The sequence below is a fragment of the Nerophis ophidion genome, linkage group LG08 (assembly GCF_033978795.1).
Source record: "Nerophis ophidion isolate RoL-2023_Sa linkage group LG08, RoL_Noph_v1.0, whole genome shotgun sequence".
Taxonomy (NCBI): Eukaryota; Metazoa; Chordata; class Actinopteri; order Syngnathiformes; family Syngnathidae; genus Nerophis; species Nerophis ophidion.
This window is the reverse complement of record NC_084618.1, coordinates 7,029,707-7,051,335: the sequence shown is the minus strand read 5'-3', so window position 1 is coordinate 7,051,335 and position 21,629 is coordinate 7,029,707. Positions and strand designations below refer to the sequence as shown.

The 21,629-nt window shown below is 40.6% G+C and overlaps 1 long non-coding RNA gene across 1 annotated transcript in view; it reads left to right on the top strand.

Annotated features, from left to right (window-relative positions):
- The window catches only part of LOC133557245 (uncharacterized), a 107,463-nt gene that overhangs the window by 10,436 nt on the left and 75,398 nt on the right, over positions 1 to 21,629 (top strand). Inside the window, exon 2 of the long non-coding RNA XR_009807737.1 lies at positions 877 to 989. This is a non-coding gene — a long non-coding RNA (uncharacterized LOC133557245). The remainder of the gene's footprint in view (positions 1 to 876; positions 990 to 21,629) is intronic.

The following is a 21,629-nucleotide window of genomic DNA, read 5'->3' as shown; positions in this document are numbered from 1 at the left end:
CTATCTCAGCTACAGTCGGGCAGAAGCCGGGGTACACCCTGGACAAGTTGCCATCTCATCGCAGTAATATTGTATATTATATAAATAATTTTGTATAAAAACAATACTCTATAATATCCATCCATCCATTTTCTACCGCTTATTCCCTTTCGGGGTCGCGGGGGGTGCTGGCGCCTATCTCAGCTACAATCGGGCGGAAGCCGGGGTACACCCTGGACAAGTCGCCATCTCATCGCAGTATTATAATATTATATATTATATAAATAATTTTGTATAAAAACAATACTCTATAATATCCATCCATCCATTTTCTACCGCTTATTCCCTTTCGGGGTCGCGGGGGGCACTGGCGCCTATCTCAGCTACAATCGGGCGGAAGCCGGGGTACACCCTGGACAAGTCGCCATCTCATCGCAGTAATATTGTATATTATATAAATAATTTTGTATAAAAACAATACTTTATAATATATTTCATTCAAATGCAGTAGTTTTATGAAGTAATTTAACAATAATGTTCAACTGGGTGAACTCCTTCCAGCTACTTGGTGTGGTGTGCTGTCAAACACACCATCAGAAGCTTCTGTATAAATAAATATTCGCCGTTTAGATATTATTGAAACATTCTTGGCAGGCGTCAGACTTATTCTGCTTTATTATGGCGGGGACTAGCAGTGCTACTCCACTCAAATTGCTTGGCAACACGCTCGGTCATGTTTTAGAAAAGTTTTTTTAAATTCAAGTAATATCATCTGCTTCTTACTCTCAGCACATTCCTTCACACTCCATGTATTTCTTTTTCTATGGTTGGAAAACGGTTATCATCACTTGTTTTTCTTGGCTGTGACAGGCTCCTCTGTGTTTCTTTTCCTTCCAGTCAGAAACTTCTCCATCCCTCCTACGGTTTTCCTGCGTACTTCTCCTACTGGGTTGAACATTCAAGCATGCAAGCACGGATTATCGCGGGGGTTACGTTCCACGCACCCCACGGTAGGTGATTTTGAGTATATGATTTGAATAAATTTCAAGTCTTCATAAGCCCTCCGCACAGCGTCAGACTTATAGACACTTCCTATGCTCTAAAAACACTTCACTCTAAACCAAACCTGGGCAAATTAAGGCCCGGGGGCCACATCCCAAATAATTTTTTTTAGATCTTAAAAGATCGAAACTGTTTTCTAATTATTGTACGTCTTGAACTATACCAAGTATTTCAATAGTTGGAATCTGCGCTTTTGCATGATATACTAGAAAATACTACCAAATCTTTTTTTCTTTCAGATCTTTAAGATGGAAAGTGTAGCTGCCATTATGATGTGCAGTGAGGTTTTCAAATTACCATACATCTTGAACTATACACCATATTTCAATGGTTGGAATTTGCGCTTTTGCATGATATTTTAGTGACTAATGTTGCCCAGATACCAATATTATTTTGATACTTTTCGATACTTTTCTAAATAAAAGTCACCAGAAAAAATAGCATTATTGGCTTTATTTTAACAAAGAATCTAAGGGTGTGGCGGACCGGTACTTTTCAGAGGCGGTATGGTACCGAATCAATCAATCAATCAATGTTTACTTATATAGCCCTAAATCACTAGTGTCTCAAAGGGCTGCACAAACCACTACGACATCCTCGGTAGGCCCACATAAGGGCAAGGAAAAACTCACACCCAGTGGGACGTCGGTGACAATGATGACTATGAGAACCTTGGAGAGGAGGAAAGCAATGGATGTCGAGCGGGTCTAACATGATACTGTGAAAGTTCAATCTATAATGGATCCAACACAGTCGCGAGAGTTCAGTCCAAAGCGGATCCAACACAGCAGCGAGAGTCCCGTTCACAGCGGAGCCAGCAGGAAACCATCCCAAGCGGAGGCGGATCAGCAGCGCAGAGATGTCCCCAGCCGATACACAGGCAAGCAGTACATGGCCACCGGATCGGACCGGACCCCCTCCACAAGGGAGAGTGGGACATAGAAGAAAAAGAAAAGAAACGGCAGATCAACTGGTCTAAAAAGGGAGTCTATTTAAAGGCTAGAGTATACAAATGAGTTTTAAGATGAGACTTAAATGCTTCTACTGAGGTGGCATCTCGAACTTTTACCGGGAGGGCATTGATTGATTGATTGATAAATGGTGGTGACGTGATTAACAACAGGTGCATGAGTCCAAATGAATCAGGTGCGTGACATGAGGACAGGTGATAACTAATGGGTTGTCATGGAAACAAAACAGGGAGTGAAAAAACAGGAACTGACAAAATCCAAAAACCAAACAGAACAAAGCCAAACTAAACATGATCACCAAGACATGACATGCGGACCGGTTCCACAGAGGGTTTTCAGAGCGGTCCGGGACGGACGTGGAAGGAGATTTTTACAAGAAAGTTCAAAAGCTTAGTGACATACTGTATCACATATGTCACATTGTAGATATTTTTTTTTTTTTTACCATATTTCGCTGTGTTTTTTGCATTTTTGTTGCATTTGGCTTGATTGTAAAATATGTAGATTGAGAAGGGGTGTGATGTTCATATGTTCTCAATATTCAAGGTTTTATCGTTCATAGAAAAAAACATTCCGTTCCGTTTTTAAGGCGGTCTGTCATAACATTTTTAGCATTCAATCAGACATTATTGCGAGGTTTTGTATTAGTTTTCCTATAAATAGATACACCGGCCCCCAGACACATTTTTTTTTCTCTAAATTTGGCCCCCGAGTCAAAATAATTGCCAGGGCCTGCTCTAAACCTTACATAATTTTTACATGGACCTTAAATGAGTACTCAAATCTCAATGGACTCCGCTGCATTTTAAAATACTTTCTTAAATAAACCGCAAAGTGTGAGGGAACACTGTTTTCAAAGTCCTCCCTGCCTCTGAGCTTACTCTGTCCTCTCAGAAGTGAAACAATGATTCAAAACATCCGAAATATTCCTGAAAACTACAGTGGCCAAAAGGAACAATGCCCTGCAATATCTGCAGGAATAATGAGGTGAGATATAAAAGATAATTTAAAACAGACCTGGGCAAATTGAGGCCCGGTTCAGCTTTTCAGTCTGGCCCGCCGGACATTCCCAAATAATTTTTTTTAGATATTAAAAGATAAAAACTGTCGCTGCCATTATGATTTGCAGTGATGTTTTCTAATTACTGTAAGTCTTAAACTATACCAAGTATTTCAAGAGTTGGAATCTGCGCTTTTGCATGATATACTAATCTAATTAGTTACTATGGTCATGTAATTAGTTACTATGGTCATCTAATTAGTTACTATGGTCATCTAATTAGTTACTATGGTCATCTATTTAGTTAGTATGGTCATCTAATTAGTTACTATGATAATCTAATTAGTTACTATGGTCATCTAATTAGTTACTATGGTCATCTAATTAGTTACTATGGTCATCTAATTAGGTACTATGGTCATCTAATTAGTTACTGTGGTCATCTAAGACGAGGCACCATGCGGTGTGGGTGGGGAGCGTTTCCACAGAGAAATGAGGGTGTCAGGGACAAACGCGGAAGGAGATTTTTACAACAAAGTCCTAAAGCTTAGTGATATATCAGATTGTAGGTGGGTTTTTCTTTTACCCTTCCCATTCATATTTCGCTGTGTTTGTTGCAGTTTTGCTTGATTGTAAAATATGTGGATGTCGTTCATATGTTGTCAATATTCAGTGTTTTATCCTTCATAGTTAATATTGTGCATTCTTGATTTTCATGTACATTCTGGGTGTCTAATTCAGTAAAACGCAAAATTTCATTCCGTTTTTTAAGGAGGTTTGTTATAAAGTTTTTAGCATTCAATCAGACATAATGGTGAGGTGCTCTATTAGTGTTCCTAAAAATAGGACCCAACCACACATACTGTACAGCAGATTTTCACAGCTTACGTATATATGCATATGTATACACATATATACATATGTGTATACATGTAAATATATACACATATGTATGCATATGTGTGTGTGTGTGTGTATATACACACATATACATATATATATATATATATGTCTTGATTGGATTATCCAGATAATAGTGCTCGATACCGTGGTAGGGCGCAATATGTATGTGTGGGAAAAATCACAAGACTACTTCATCTCTACAGAACTGTTTCATGAGGGGTTCTCTCAATCATCAGGAGATTTTAATGGAAGCATTCACATACAATGGTTTATATAGGGCACAGAGTGGGTGGGTACAGGCAGGCGTAGGGTGTGGTGATTGGCTCATGTGTTACCTAGGAGGTGTTTCCGTCTGTGGCGGCATGTTGAAATGATTTCATTGCGCTTGTTGAGGGATGATAGATCTGGATGATATATAATAAACAGTTTCTCTTTCAAGCATAGGTTGCATCTTTTATTACCACTGTTGTAAGGTGTGCTGGATGCAAGAATTTGCCATGTTATTGAATATTCAACATTATTGTCTTTGAGGTTCCAAATGTGTTTGCTGAGTTCTGTAGAATTCCGCAAAGTCTGGTTTCTAAAGGAGGCGTTGTGATTATTCCATCTTGTTTTGAACGCTCCTTCGGTTAATCCTACGTACGTGTCGGATGTGTTAATGTCCTTAGTGTTACCTTTGCTTGGTAAACGACTGATGCCTGTAAGCACCCTCCGTTGAGAGGGCAATCAGGTTTCTTGCGACAGTTACATTCCTTATTGGTTTCAGAGTCGTTTAGTCTGGGGGTAGGCAGTCCTTTTGCAATTGCTTTGTTGTGGTTTGAAATGATTTGTCGTATGTTATTCATACAGCTGTAGCTCAATTTAATGTTGTTCTTGTTGAATATTTTTCTTAGGGTGTTGCCTTTGGGGAAGTGTTTGTCGATCAGAGTGAGGAACTTGCGGCCGATGTTGGTTGAGACGTTTTTGCTGAATGGCGGATTGTACCAGATGATGTTGTTTCGTTTTCTGCTCTTTTTTGGTTGGTTTCCTGGAGTGGGTTCATAGGTGAGGGTGAAGTTGTATCCGCTTTCATCAAGTGCTTTCTGGTACGGGGGGGTTGCTTGGTCGAATTCAGCTTTGCTAGATGACAGCATCGATAGCCTTTTATTAATTCCGGTAGGTATTCTTTTCGTGGTGGTGGGTGGGTGGGTGGGTGGAAATCATTTCAACATGCCGCCACAGACGGAAACACCTCCTAGGTAACACGTGAGCCAATCACCACACCCTACGCCTGCCTGTACCCACCCACTCTGTGCCCTATATAAACCATTGTATGTGAATGCTTCCATTAAAATCTCCTGATGATTGAGGGAACCCCTCATGAAACAGTTCTGTAGAGACAAAGTAGTCTTGTAATTTTTCCCACACCTATATATATATATATATATATATATATATATATATATATATATATATATATATATATATATATATATGATAACACTTAAGTACGGGGAACACATATTTACCATTAATTTGTTGCTTATTAACATGCACATTAGTAACATATTGGGTCTTAAGTAGTCATTAGTAAGTACTTATTAATGCCTTATTCTGCATGGCTTTATTATACAGCCAGTAAGCCATTAACTAAGACTCTTCCCTCAGTAAACTCAGAATTATTGCTTATTAGTAACCCGAGCCCAAACCCTAACCCTTATATGTTCCCCTAGTGTCTAAATAAGTCTAAATTAAGTCTTTGTTACTTTGATAATCAACTAATTAATGGAGAATATGTTCCCCATACTAAAGTGTACCATATATTTATATATATACTGTATATATATATATATATATATATATATATATATATATATATATATATATATATATTTATATATATATATATATATATATATATATATATATATATATTTATATATATATATATATATATATATATATATATATATATATATAACATTGTTGGATTGATTGATATACTGGCCCCCAGACACAATTTTCTCTGTAAATTTGCCTCAATCTCAAGTTGTTATCTATGTTCTTCCAGGAACGCAAAAAAACACTTTTAGTTCCAACACAGACTCTCTCTCCTGAAAACTTGCCATTAAACGTATAAAGACCGACCACACAGCTCCTGTCTTCACGACAAAAGTGCCTGCATTAACAAAATAAGGGTCTACGAGCTTGCCTCTAATGCATTTTTTTTGTAAAGGGTATAAAAACGAGTCTTGAAGCTGGACATAGAAGGAGATAAAAACCAACCACTTTCATGTGGTGTTGGAAAAAGGATTTATTTTTTTCTCTCCACAATGTAAATCTGAAGTCTTGGAACTCGCACTACTGTGAATCCTGCCTATTTCCAATCAATGCAGATCATCAGAACAAGGTAATACACCAATTTATATTCTTGTCGCCGAGAAAAAGGGAATCTATTTGAATCTAACATGTTTTCTATTTATGCATTTGTATTAAACACCTGTAACATGTTAACAAACGTCTGTGATGATTATATACTGTATATCAGGCCGGGGCAATTATTTTGAGTCAGGGTGCCACAGAATACTTTTCCACTTTGCATCAGTCCGTCTTAGATGAGCTCGGGCCCAGCGGTGTTTCTGGGTGTTGTTGATAAATCGCTTTCGCTTTGTATAGTAGAGTTTTAACTTGCATTTACAGTTGTAGCAACAAACTGTAGTTACTGACAGTGGTTTTCTTAAGTGTTCTTGAGCCCATGTGGTGATATCCTTTGCACACTGTTGTTGCTTTTTGATGCAGTACCGCCTGAGGGATCGACGGTCGCAGGCATCAAATTCCAAATGAGCTAATATTTGCAAAAAAACAAACAAAGCTTACCAGTTCGAATGTTAACTATCTTGTCTTTGCAGTCCATTCAATTAAATATAAGTCGGAAAGGATTTGCTAATCATTGTATTTTGTTTTTATTTACCATTTATACAGCGTGCCAACTTCACTGGTTTTGGGTTTTGTACATGCAGCCACCTCATTTGAACCATTGTTGTCCGTGGTCCGCCCAAAGTAAACATTTCACCCATTATCTAAGGTTACTGGAACTTACAACTAAATATCGTGCTGCACAGATGTTTCTGGATTCTGAGTCATGGGGAAGGCAAAACAATTGTCAAAGGATCTGCGAGAAAAGGTAATTGAACTGCATAAAACAGGAATGGGGTATAAAATGATATCCAATGAATTGAGAATGCCAATCAGCAGTGTTCAAACGCTGATTAAGAAGTGGAAAATGAGGGATTCAGGTAGACCAGCAAATATTTCAGCCACAATAGCCCAAAAAATTGTTCGGGATGCAAAGAAAAATCCACAAATAACTTTGTCACGCACGCGTCGCATGATGATGCATGATTTTGTTCTCCCAGGGATGCAAAGGACACTCCGGACGAAAACGTAAAGGTTGTATGATTTAATAAATTATACACAGTACTTAAAAGACGGAAACCAACAAAAGAACAACGTGCCGAATGCAGGGGAAGCTAAGGCTAACACTTAGCACAGAGTCTGGAAACAAAAGAACAGTGTGACGAACGCACGGGAAGCTAAGGCTAATACTTAGCACAGAGACTAGAAAAAGATACATAAACGCGACTGTAGCTTACCGCAAACAAGGAACCCAGACTGACTGACGGGAGAAGGCAGGCTTAAATAATGACAGTAATTACCGAAACACGCGGCAGGTGAGAATAATAAGCAACCATGGTAACCAACTGAGAGGTGCATAACCAGGAACTAAACGGAGTCCAACACTAACAGAAAAACACAAGTGACCCAAAAACCTCAACAAAATATGATCCGCGCAGCAGATCATAACACTTTAGCTGAAATACAGGACTCTCTGAAAAATTCTGGTGCGGCTGTTTCAAGACGCACAATAAGGAAGCACTTGAAAAAAAAATGGGCTGCATGGTCGAGTCGTAAGAAGAAAACCATTTCTGCGCAAATGTCACAAAGTATCCCGCTTACATTACGCCAAACTGCACAGGGAGAAGCCTCAAAAGTTTTGGAACAAAGTAATTTGGAGTGATAAGACCAAACTTTTACTTTTTGGCCACTCAACCATATATATATATATATATGTATATATATATATATATATATATATATATATATTTATATATATATATATATATATATATTTACATATATATATATATATATATATATATATATATATATATATATTTATATATATATATATATATATATATACATATATATATATATATATAAATGATAAATGGGTTGTACTTGTATAGCCCTTTTCTACCTTCAAGGTACTCAAAGCGCTTTGACACTACTTCCACATTTACCCATTCACACACACATTCACACACTGATGGAGGGAGCTGCCATGCAAGGCGCCAACCAGCACCCATCAGGAGCAAGGGTGAAGTGTCTTGCTCAGGACACAACGGACGTGACGAGGTTGGTTCTAGGTAGGATTTGAACCAGTGACCCTCGGGTTGCGCACGGCCACGCCGCCCCCATATAATTGAAGAAAAATGGGCTGCATGGTTGAGTGGCCAAAAAGTAACATTTTGGTCTCATCACTCCAAATTACTTTGCTCCAAAACATTTGAGGCTTGTCTCTGTGCAGTTGGGCGTAATGTAAGCGGGAGACTTTGTGACATTTGCGCAGAAATGGTTTTCTTCTTACGACTCGACCATGCAGCCCATTTTTTTTCAAGTACCTCCTTATTGTGCATCTTGAAACAGCCGCACCAGAATTTTTCAGAGAGTCCTGTATTTCAGCTAAAGCGTTATGATCTGCTGCGCGGATCATATTTTGTTGAGGTTTTTGGGTCACTTGTGTTTTTCTGTTAGTGTTGGACTCCGTTTAGTTCCTGGTTATGCACCTCTCAGTTGGTTACCATGGTTGCTTATTATTTTCACCTGCCGCGTGTTTCGGTAATTACTGTCATTATTTAAGCCTGCCTTTTCCCGTATATATATATATATATATATATATATATATATATACTTGAAGAAAAATGGGCTGCATGGTTGAGTGGCCAAAAAGTAACATTTTGGTCTCATCACTCCAAATTACTTTGTTCCAAAACTTTTGAGGCTTGTCTCTGTGCAGTTGGGCGTAATGTAAGCGGGATACTTTGTGACATTTGCGCAGAAATGGTTTTCTTCTTACGACTCGACCATGCAGCCCATTTTTTTTCAAGTACCTCCTTATTGTGCATCTTGAAACAGCCGCACCAGAATTTTTCAGAGAGTCCTGTATATATATATATATATATATATATATATATATATATATACTTGAAGAAAAATGGGCTGCATGGTTGTATGTATATATATATATATATATATATACATATATATACAGCCATACAGCCCTAATCTGTCGCTTGCACACAGGCTGCAAGAGGGTTCACTCTCTGCATTGGTTTCAGCAACTGAGCAAGTTTGTTCTGAATAAAATAAACAGACTAAAGCCTCTTGCCAGTCACCAAATCGCTTTGTTTCTGTGAGTGTAGTCGGGGAATTTAGTAGAAATGATCCGGATCGCCACCAAATCATAAAAACACTTGTCCCTCGTCCCATTTCTGACATTTCCTGAGAGTTCCATCAAAATCCGGCCCTTACGTTTCGAGTTATGTTGCTAATTGACCAACTGGTAACAGACAGACGCTGGCACACATAACCTGCTGGCTGTAGTCAAAATGTAGCTTTTCATTCTGTGCTGTAACCAGCAGAAACAGACGCAATTTACAATATGTCAAAATATATGGTTTTCACACGTCCACCACATTTCATATCCCCTCCAGGTCTTGATAAATAAATTGAAGGCATAAATAAAAAAACCCTTGTTAATCCCAGTGCGGGTGGCCATCTGCCTCTATCAGTAACAGGGTTTTAATGGCCACATCTCTCTGGTCGCATTATGCACACTGAAGTGTCTTCTTTTATTAGTAAATGTGCCTCAGCAGAATCTTTAACACACACGCCATGCCTTTACAGCTAATCTAATAAACATGTCCTCAACAATGACAGCGCTTACTGCGCATGCAGGCTTGGTTTAACCTAATAATGCTTTCCATACAGTGGACGTAGTTCTCTGTGTGCTTGCCGTGCATAAGGGATGCAGCTGCGGGAGCGAGACATGTGACAACCTCCCCGCTGCTTTGTGATATTGGCCATAGATGACATCATATCATTGATACCCGTTGTTGCAAAAGTACAAGAAAAAAAAACAAAAAAACCCCTCATTCAAGCAACAATTATATCATTTTCCACGCATTTGTAAATTTGTTGTTTGAAGTGACAGCCGGCTGCTTCCCATTTGCCACTTTTCAAAGCCACGCTGCTTTGGCCTCCATATGCTGCAGTATTGATCTGTCCATCAGCACCGCTCTCCTCTTTTTGCGATGGCTGCTTCCATGCGGGGGAGCGCACAGAAAGACAAAAAAATGATAATGCAAGGGGGAAAAAAACGATGTCCCACACAATTCATTGTGTTATTGTGCGGAATGGATGTGATTTATGGCACAAATAAAGCACACCTTACCATTAAAGTACCGTGCAGATGTTGCAAAACGTTGCTCCGGTTAATCAAACCATGGATAATTCTTTATCTCAGTCTCTAAAACTTGAATCAATGATAGGAATGTTTTAGAGCAGGGGTAGGGAACCTATGTCTCTAAACCAGGGGTGCCCACACTTTTTCTGCAGGCGAGCTACTTTTCAATTGACCAACTCGAGGGGATCTACCTCATTTATATATATCATTTATATGTATTTATTTATGAAAGAGACATTTTTGTAAACAAGTTAAATGTGTTTAATGATAATACAAGCATGTGTAACACATATAGATGTCTTTCTTTCACGAAGACAAGAATATAAGTTGGTGTATTACCTGATTCTGATGACTTGCATTGATTGGAATCAGACAGTAATGATGATAACGCCCACATTTTCAAATGGAGGAGAAAAAAAGTGGTCCTTTCTGTACAATACCACATGAAAGTGGTTGGTTTTTGGCATCTAATTCATCCAGCTTCCGTACACTTTACAAGAAAAACATTGGCGGCAAATTCCGTAGCTTGCTTGATTGACATTCACGGCACCCGAGGGTCTTGTGAGATGACGCTGGCTGCTGCCAGTTCATTATTATGAAAAAATGACAGAGAGGAAGGCGAGAAACACTTTTTATTTCAACAGACTTTCGCGCCGTCCCTTCCGTCAAAACTCTAAAGGCCGACTGCACATTTCCTATCTTCACAATAAAAGCCCTGCTTCATGCTGCCTGCGCTAACACAATAAGAGTCTCGGATCTGAGGGATCGCTTGTGCACGCCAGTTTTCCGAGACTCTGTATTTAGTTAGCGCAGGCAGCATGAAGCAGGGCTTTTATTGTGAAGATAGGAAATGTGCAGTCGGCCTTTAGAGTTCTGACGGAAGGTACGGCGCGAGAGTCTGTTGAAGTAAAAAGTGTTTCTCGCCTTCCTCTCGGTCATATTTTCATAATAATGATCTTGCAGCAGCCAGCGTCATCTCACAAGACCCTCCGGTACCGTGAATGTCATTTAAGTGACGTCTTGGTGAAGATTGATGATCACTCATTTTTAGGTCTATTTTTTTTAAAAGCCTGGCTCGAGATCGACTGACACACCTTCCGCGGTCGACTGGTAGCTCGCGATCGACGTAATGGGCACCCCTGATCTAGAGCCAGATGTGGCTCTTTTGATGACTGCATCTGGCTCTCGGATAAATCTGAGCTGACGTTGCTTAACACAATAAGTAATGAATGATTCCACTTGTAGTCACAGAGTTAAAAAAAAATGTTCAAAATATAAAACATTCTCATGCATTTTTAATCCATCCATCCGTTTCTTACCGCACCTGTTCAAGAAGTTGCGTTATTGGTAAGAAGATATTTATTTATTATTGGTTAGTGTGGGGCTTGCCCACCTGGGGGTTCTTCAGACCCCCAAGCACCAACATGAGAGCCTGTTTCAGGGTTACAATATTGTTTTATTTTTCAATAAGTTTCCAGCAATAGTATTTCCAGGCCCAACCCAGTCTCTCCTCCTGGCTGCTGCTTATAACAGAGTGACAGGTGATTAGAAAACAAGGCCCAGGTGGGCCATCTACGCACCTGTCGCTGCAGGCCCGCAGGCCACGGCCCCTCCACAGTTAGCTTCAGAATAACAATGTTATTACAAAGAATAACAGACCTACTGTACTCTAGAAATGTACGTGTTTAGTTGTGTTCAGTGTTAAACAAAATATTATATGGCTCTTACGGAAAGATATTTTAAAATATTTGGCTTTTTGGCTCTCTCAGCCAAAAAGGTTCCCGACCCCTGTTTTAGAGCCTAAACCAGGGATGTCCAAAGTGCGGCCCGGGGGCCATTTGCACACCGCAGCTAATTGTTTACCGGCCCGCCACACGTTCGGGAAATGCTATTGCAAAAATAAAAAAGGACATTAAAATGATTGGAATGAGGTGAAATATAACGAGAAAAAGTTGCAATGTTGATACAAAGCTTCCATGCAGGCTGTTTTTTTTTATTTTGTCTTTATTTTACTTTATTTTAGGAAATTTCGAAAAACATTATAATGCTGCTGTTTTACAGAATAACTAGGACCTCATTGGCAAATCCTTGCATTGACATTTTACCCTCGCTAGCAAACTTAGAACACTGTGGTCCAAACTTTTGATTTACATAACTGAGGCGTTCCTCAAGGCACCCCTTTAAGTCCTCTCTTTTTTTGGAGGATATGTTTTGTAATGTTCTTCATGTATCCAAGGTACTACTGTAGTTTCTTCAGTAGTCATTTTTTCAATTTTAGTTATACTCAATCGATCAATGTTTATTTATATAGCCCTAAATCCCAAGTGTCTCAAAGGGCTGCACAAGCCACAACGACATTCTCGGTTCAGATCCCACATCAGGGCTTTGGAAAAACTCAACCCAGTGGGATGACAATTAGAAACCTTGGCAAGGACCGCAGTTGTGGGTGACCCCCCCTCTCTAGGGCGACCGGTGCAATGGATGTTGAGTGGATCTAGCATAATATATTGAGAGTCCAGTCCATAGTGGATTTAACATAATAGTGAGAGTCCAGTCCATACTGGTATACTGATGATGTTCCTCAAGGTTCAACTTTAGGTTCTCTCTTTTTCATCATTTGGGCTGTTCAAGTGGTGGCCCACGAGGTCAGTTAAAAAAAACTATTTTTGCAGAAAGTCTTTAACAACTCTAGAACACACCTGTGACTCAAAATACTGTCGACCAAAATCAAATGAATACTGTAGAGGACACCGGTTATCCTTTATAGAAAAAATAAGACTAATAGTGAAGGTGCAAGTCTGGCCGCCCAGTCCTTAGCTTTTTGGAAATGCGGCCCCTAAAATAATTTTGTTGAATATCCCTGCTCTATTATTACCTAGTATGAAAAAGACTCTTCGGTTGCTCACTGTCCTTCCGCTTCCTGAGAATGCGACCCGAACGTGACAAAAAGTTTGTCGTTAGCGATCTTTAGTGACCAGAAACATAAATCTACTTGGAGTGTTATTCGACGATTGGACGTTGACCCCTCCACCCTCCTTCCCACATACATCGTGTTGGTTGGTAGGATGTTCCGAGACAGGATATGCGCCCCCTGGAGTACCAGAGCCAAATAGTCAAATGGGTCATACTTTTATAGCGCTTTTCTACCTTCAAGGTTCTCAAAGCGCTTTGACACTAATTCCACATTCACACATTCACACACTGATGGCGGGAACTGCCATGCAAGGCCCTAACCACGACCCATCAGGAGCAAGGGTGAAGTGTCTTGCACAAGGACACAACGGACGTGACGAGGTTGGTAGAAGGTGGGGATTGAACCAGGAACCCTCAGGTTGCTGGCATGGCCACTCTCCCAACTACGCCACGCCGTCCCCAAGCACCCAAAAGCCCCTCCTCGGAACAGCCCCCCCCCAGAGAACACCTTGCCACTGGGCGCTTCGGCCAGACCAGAGACTGCCATTGACTGTAGTGGTCCCCATCGGAAATTGGCAGGTGTTGCTACGACCAGTGGGCTTGTGCAGAAACTACGCCACGCCGTCCCCAAGCACCCAAAAGCCCCTCCTCGGAACAGGACCCCCCCCCCCCCCGTCGGACAGGTAGAACACCTTGCCACTGGGCGCTTCGGCCGGATCAGAGACTGCCATTGACTCTAGTGGTCCCCGTTGGAAATTGGCAGGTGTTGCTACGACCAGTGGGCTTGTGCAGAAACTACGCCACGCCGTCCCCAAGCACCCAAAAGCCCCTCCTCGGAACAGGACCCCCCCCCCCCCCCCCCGTCGGACAGGTAGAACACCTTGCCACTGGGCGCTTCGGCCGGATCAGAGACTGCCATTGACTCTAGTGGTCCCCGTTGGAAATTGGCAGGTGTTGCTACGACCAGTGGGCTTGTGCAGAAACTACGCCACGCCGTCCCCAAGCGCCCCCAACGTCGGCCCCCCACCGTCGGCCAGGTAGAACACCTTGCCACCTTGTCGGAAATTGGCAGATGTTGCTACGACCCGTGGGATTGTGCAGAAAGACTGACTCACTGCTCCCTTCTGTGGGTTCACCTATGTAGATCTCATCATAACTTTTAATTCCTCTACATCAGGGTTGCCCAACCTCTTTGCCTTCAAGGGCCAAAATGCAAATAAGCCAATAAGCCATAGGTCAAACCCAGAGATTGTAAGCGTACCATAATGTTTGGCTGGCATCATTTGCCATTCTCTCGCTGATGCAAGCGGAATCGAACACAGCGTGAAGGTAAGAATGATGATTTATTAAACTACAAAACAGACTAGGAACAGAAAACTTGCACAAAAGGCACAAAAACCAACAGAACTCGCATGTGAGCTAGAAAGAACTAAGGATGCTAGCATGTGAGCTAGGAAAATAAACACACGAATAGCGTGGAAGCTAACGAGTTCAAAAGTACTTTACCACAATGCGGGATAGCGACGTCACCTGTTGCATGGAAAGCAAATTACACTGCGAGGCCGAAAGACAAACAAAGGCAGGCTTAAATAGGGGGGATAATCAAACGCAGGTGCGCGTGAAAGGCAAAAAGCAGGTGACACAAATGCGTTACTATGGGAACGGAACAAAACAGGAAGTGCCACCAGGAACTAAGGAAGACAAAATAACAGAACACACTACCAAGACGGAACAAAACCAGAATATGACATGATCCAAGTAGTGGATCATGACACGACTGACTGACTGACGTCTCGTCTCCATTACTGTAACGTATTATTTTTGGGTCTCCCCATTTCTAGCATTAAAAGATTACAGTTGGTACAAAATGCGGCTGCTAGACTTTTGACAAGAACAAGAAAGTTTGATCACATTACGCCTGTACTGGCTCACCTGCAGTGGCTTCCTGTGCACTTAAGATGTGACTTTAAGGTTTTACTACTTACGTATAAAATACTACACGGTCTAGCTCCATCCTATCTTGCCGATTGTATTGTACCATATGTCCCGGCAAGAAATCTGCGTTCAAAAGACTCCGGCTTATTAGTGATTCCTAGAGCCCAAAAAAAGTCTGCGGGCTATAGAGCGTTTTCCGTTCGGGCTCCAGTACTCTGGAATGCCCTCCCGGTAAAAGTTTGAGATGCTACCTCAATAGAAGCATTTAAGTCTCACCTTAAAACTCATCTGTATACTCTAGCCTTTAAATACACCTTCTTTTTAGACCAGTTGATCTGCCGCTTCTTTTCTTTCTCCTATGTCCCCCCCTCTCCGGTCCGATGACCATGGATGAAGTACTGGCTGGGCTGTCCAGAGTCGAGACCCAGTACTGGCTGGGCTGTCCAGAGTCGAGACCCAGGTTGGACCGCTCGTCGGGACCCAAGATGGACTGCTCGCCTGTATCGGTTGGGGACATCTCTACGCTGCTGATCCGCCTCCGCTTGAGATGGTTTCCTGTGGACGGGACTCTCGCTGCTGTCTTGGATCCACTTGAACTGAACTCTCGCGGCTGTGTTGGAGCCACTATGGATTGAACTTTCACAGTATCATGTTAGACCCGCTCGACATCCATTGCTTTCGGTCCCCTAGAGGGGGGGGTTGCCCACATCTGAGGTCCTCTCCAAGGTTTCTCATAGTCATCATTGTCACTGGCGTCCCACTGGGTGTGAGTTTTCCTTGCCCTTTTGTGGGTTCTTCCGAGGATGTTGTAGTCGTAATGATTTGTGCAGTCCTTTGAGACATTTGTGATGTGGGGCTATATAAATAAACATTGATTGATTGATTGATAGGCAACCCAGAACGTTGAAAGAGCCATTTTGGACCCAAATAACACAACGCTGTCAAGCGCCATTCATATAAAACTTGCGGGCCGCGTTAATATTAAACTTTCATATTAAGGTGGGGGCCGCAAAATAACGTCTCGCGGGCCCCTGTTCAAAGTGAACGGTGAAAATCGAGTCTTAAAGATGGAGGTTCTTCTTCAAAACATTGCATCACTAATGGTTTTCACAAAAGAGAACGTGGAGAACTGCAGATGTAAAGAAGACTTAAGAGCTTGTCGGATATGAGGCGGAAATTGCAGAGATTTTTCGGGCAGAGACGATGGAAACGTCGGACGTCAACCGGTGATATGGAAACATATCCGCCGTGTCGGTTTATGACAAGATGATGACAGACAGGCAAGATCCCCATCATCCTATGCAAAGCTACAGTTTCAGCGCAGCGCCACTTCCCCACGTTGACCCCTGACCTCAATCTCCATGTTGACAGTTTCACAAGCGCAGTGTGTGAGCGTCGTCCTCAAGAGACGCACATCTATCAATCTCCGGATGAATTATTGACGCCCCCGCCATGTTTCTTTCATAGGGCGTCTTCACTGGCTCCTAAACGAGACTCGCAAGTAAACACCTTACTCCGGCTTCAAAATTGTACCGACTTTCAATTTGCATAGCTAAGACACCTGGATAATGTTGTGGGAATTGGAATCATTGCAGGAATTTTTTTTGTCGACAATTACCCCATGCATGATGTCGAGAAAGTTAACAGCCTACTGAAAGGAGATTTTCTTATTCAAACGGGGATAGCAGGTCCAGTCGGCCTGGCGACATTGCTAGTTTTCCCGCCGTAGTTCATGCTGCTCGTTTTCCTGCCAAATTTATTTTGTTTATTCATGCCGCAGTTTAGTGAGTTTTGTTTCTTGTCCAAAGTTCTGTCTAAGTTGTGTTTTAGGCTTGTGCACCTTTTTGTTTATTCCTTTTTTTTTTTGATAGCCAAGATTAAATAATGTTCCTACCTTCTACCGTTGTCCGGAAAAGTCCGTTTGCATCCTGGTAGAACAATCCTCGCAGTAAGCTGCGGAAAAAAAACCCTGTCATGACATAAATAAATAAATATACATATAACAATTAAATAGATCATGTTTCTCCATATTTGGTGAGTTTCTAACCCTGCCGTAAACCAAAAAAAAACATTTAATAAAATGGAAAAAAACAAATATACAATCAATTGACATGTTCGGTGGTCTGGATTATGTTTTTGTTATTTTCTGTAGTTTTGGACTTTTTCAGTTCCTGTTTACGCTCCCTTGTGTAGTTACCATGACGACCCATGACGCACTCGCTCTAATCAAGAGACTTTCATTTGAGCCTGTTTTGCCAGTCAGTCGGCCTGGCGACATTGCTAGTTTTCCCGCCGTAGTTCATGCTGCTCGTTTTCCTGCCAAATATATTTTGTTTATTCATGCCACAGTTTAGTGAGTTTTGTTTCTTGTCCAAAGTTCTGTCTAAGTTGTGTTTTAGGCTTGTGCACCTTTTTGTTTGTTCCTTTTTTTTTTTGATAGCAAAGATTAAATAATGTTCCTACCTTCTACCGTTGTCCGGAAAGGTCCGTTTGCATCCTGGTAGAACAATCCTCGCAGTAAGCTGCGGAAAACCCCCCCCCCGTCATGATATAAATAAATAAATATACATATAACAATTAAATAGATCATGTTTCTCCATATTTGGTGAGTTTCTAACCCTGCCGTAAACCAAAAAAAAACATTTAATAAAATGGAAAAAAACAAATATTCAATAAATTTACATGTTCGGTGGTCTGGATTATGTTTTTGTTATTTTCTGTAGTTTTGGACTCTTTCAGTTCCTGTTTACGCTCCCTTGTGTAGTTACCATGACGCACTCGCTCTAATCAAGAGACTTTCATATAAGCCTGTTTTGCCAGTCAGTCGGCCTGGCGACATTGCTAGTTTTCCCGCCGTAGTTCATGCTGCTCGTTTTCCTGCCAAATATATTTTGTTCATTCATGCCGCAGTTTAGTGAGTTTTGTTTCTTGTCCAAAGTTCTGTCTAAGTTGTGTTTTAGGCTTGTGTACCTTTTTGTTTGTTCCTATTTTTTTTTTCATAGCCAAGATTAAATAATGTTCCTACCTTCTACCGTTGTCCGGAAAGGTCCGTTAGCATCCTGGTAGAACAATCCTCGCAGTAAGCTGCGGAAACCCCCCCCCCCCGTCATGATATAAATAAATAAATATACATATAACAATTAAATAGATCATGTTTCTCCATATTTGGTGAGTTTCTAACCCTGCCGTAAACCAAAAAAAAACATTTAATAAAATGGAAAAAACCAAATATTCAATAAATTTACACGTTCGGTGGTCTGGATTATGTTTTTGTTATTTTCTGTAGTTTTGGACTCTTTCAGTTCCTGTTTACGCTCCCTTGTGTAGTTACCATGACGACCTGCTCTAATCAAGAGACTTTCATTTAAGCCTGTTTTGCCAGTCAGTCGGCCTGGCGACATTGCTAGTTTTCCCGCCGTAATTCATGCTGCTCGTTTTCCTGCCAAATTTATTTTGCTTATTCATGCCACAGTTTAGTGAGTTTTGTTTCTTGTCCAAAGTTCTGTCTAAGTTGTGTTTTAGGCTTGTGCACCTTTTTGTTTATTCCTTTTTTTTTTTTTGATAGCCAAGATTAAATAATGTTCCTACCTTCTACTGTTGTCCGGAAAAGTCCGTTTGCATCCTGGTAGAACAATCCTCGCAGTAAGCTGCGGAAAAAAAACCCCGTCATGACATAAATAAATAAATATACATATAACAATTAAATAGATCATGTTTCTCCATATTTGGTGAGTTTCTAACCCTGCCGTAAACCAAAAAAAAACATTTAATAAAATGGAAAAAAACAAATATTCAATAAATTTACACGTTCGGTGGTCTGGATTATGTTTTTGTTATTTTCTGTAGTTTTGGACTCTTTCAGTTCCTGTTTACGCTCCCTTGTGTAGTTACCATGACGACCTGCTCTAATCAAGAGACTTTCATTTAAGCCTGTTTTGCCAGTCAGTCGGCCTGGCGACATTGCTAGTTTTCCCGCCGTAGTTCATGCTGCTCGTTTTCCTGCCAGATAAATTTTGTTCATTCATGCCGCAGTTTAGTGAGTTTTGTTTCTTGTCCAAAGTTCTGTCTAAGTTGTGTTTTAGGCTTGTGCACCTTTTTGTTTGTTCCTTTTTTTTTTTGATAGCCAAGATTAAATAATGTTCCTACCTTCTACCGTTGTCCGGAAAAGTCCGTTTGTATCCTGGTAGAACAATCCTCGCAGTAAGCTGCGGAAAAAAAACCCCGTCATGACATACATAAATAAATATACATATAACAATTAAATAGATCATGTTTCTCCATATTTGGTGAGTTTCTAGCCCTGCCGTAAACCCAAAAAAAACATTTAATAAAATGGAAAAAAACAAATATTCAATAAATTTACGTGTTCGGTGGTTTGGATTATGTTTTTGTTATTTTCTGTAGTTTTGGACTCTTTCAGTTCCTGTTTACGCTCCCTTGTCTAGTTACCATGACGACCCGCTCTAATCCAGAGACTTTCATTTAAGCCTGTTTTGCCAGTCAGTCGGCCTGGCGACATTGCTAGTTTTCCCGCCGTAGTTCATGCTGCTCGTTTTCCTGCCAAATATATTTTGTTTATTCATGCCACAGTTTAGTGAGTTTTGTTTCTTGTCCAAAGTTCTGTCTAAGTTGTGTTTTAGGCTTGTGCACCTTTTTGTTTATTCCTTTTTTTTTTTTTGATAGCCAAGATTAAAGAATGTTCCTACCTTCTACCGTTGTCCGGAAAAGTCAGTTTGCATCCTGGTAGAACAATCCTCGCAGTAAGCTGCGGAAAAAAAACCCCGTCATGACATAAATAAATAAATATACATATAACAATTAAATAGATCATGTTTCTCCATATTTGGTGAGTTTCTAACCCTGCCGTAAACCAAAAAAAAACATTTAATAAAATGGAAAAAAACAAATATTCAATAAATTTACATGTTCGGTGGTCTGGATTATGTTTTTGTTATTTTCTGTAGTTTTGGACTCTTTCAGTTCCTGTTTACGCTCCCTTGTGTAGTTACCATGACGCACTCGCTCTAATCAAGAGACTTTCATTTAAGCCTGTTTTGCCAGTCAGTCGGCCTGGCGACATTGCTAGTTTTCCCGCCGTAGTTCATGCTGCTCGTTTTCCTGCCAAATTTATTTTGTTTATTCATGCCGCAGTTTAGTGAGTTTTGATTCTTGTCCAAAGTTCTGTCTAAGTTGTGTTTTAGGCTTGTGCACCTTTTTGTTTGTTCATTTTTTTTTTTGATAGCCAAGATTAAATAATGTTCCTACCTTCTACTGTTGTCCGGAAAAGTCAGTTTGCATCCTGATAGAACAATCCTCGCAGTAAGCTGCGGAAAAAAAACCCGTCATGATATAAATAAATAAATATACATATAACAATTAAATAGATCATGTTTCTCCATATTTGGTGAGTTTCTAACCCTGCCGTAAACCAAAAAAAAAACATTTAATAAAATGGAAAAAAACAAATATTCAATAAATTTACGTGTTCGGTGGTCCGGATTATGTTTTTGTTATTTTCTGTAGTTTTGGACTCTTTCAGTTCCTGTTTACGCTCCCTTGTCTAGTTACCATGACGACCCATAACGCACCCGCTCTAATCAAGAGACTTTCATTTAAGCCTGTTTTGCCAGTCAGTCGGCCTGGCGACATTGCTAGTTTTCCCGCCGTAGTTCATGCTGCTCGTTTTCCTGCCAGATAAATTTTGTTCATTCATGCCGCAGTTTAGTGAGTTTTGTTTCTTGTCCAAAGTTCGGTCTAAGTTGTGTTTTAGGCTTGTGCACCTTTTTGTTTGGTCCTTTTTTTTTTTGATAGCCAAGATTAAAGAATGTTCCTACCTTCTACCGTTGTCCGGAAAAGTCAGTTTGCATCCTGGTAGAACAATCCTCGCAGTAAGCTGCGGAAAACCCCCCCCCCCCGTCATGATATAAATAAATAAATATACATATAACAATTAAATAGATCATGTTTCTCCATATTTGGTGAGTTTCTAACCCTGCCGTAAAACAAAAAAAAACATTTAATAAAATGGAAAAAAACAAATATTCAATAAATTTACATGTTCGGTGGTCTGGATTATGTTTTTGTTATTTTCTGTAGTTTTGGACTTTTTCAGTTCCTGTTTACGCTCCCTTGTGTAGTTACCATGACGACCTGCTCTAATCAAGAGACTTTCATTTAAGCCTGTTTTGCCAGTCAGTCGGCCTGGCGACATTGCTAGTTTTCCCGCCGTAGTTCATGCTGCTCGTTTTCCTGCCAGATAAATTTTGTTCATTCATGCCGCAGTTTAGTGAGTTTTGTT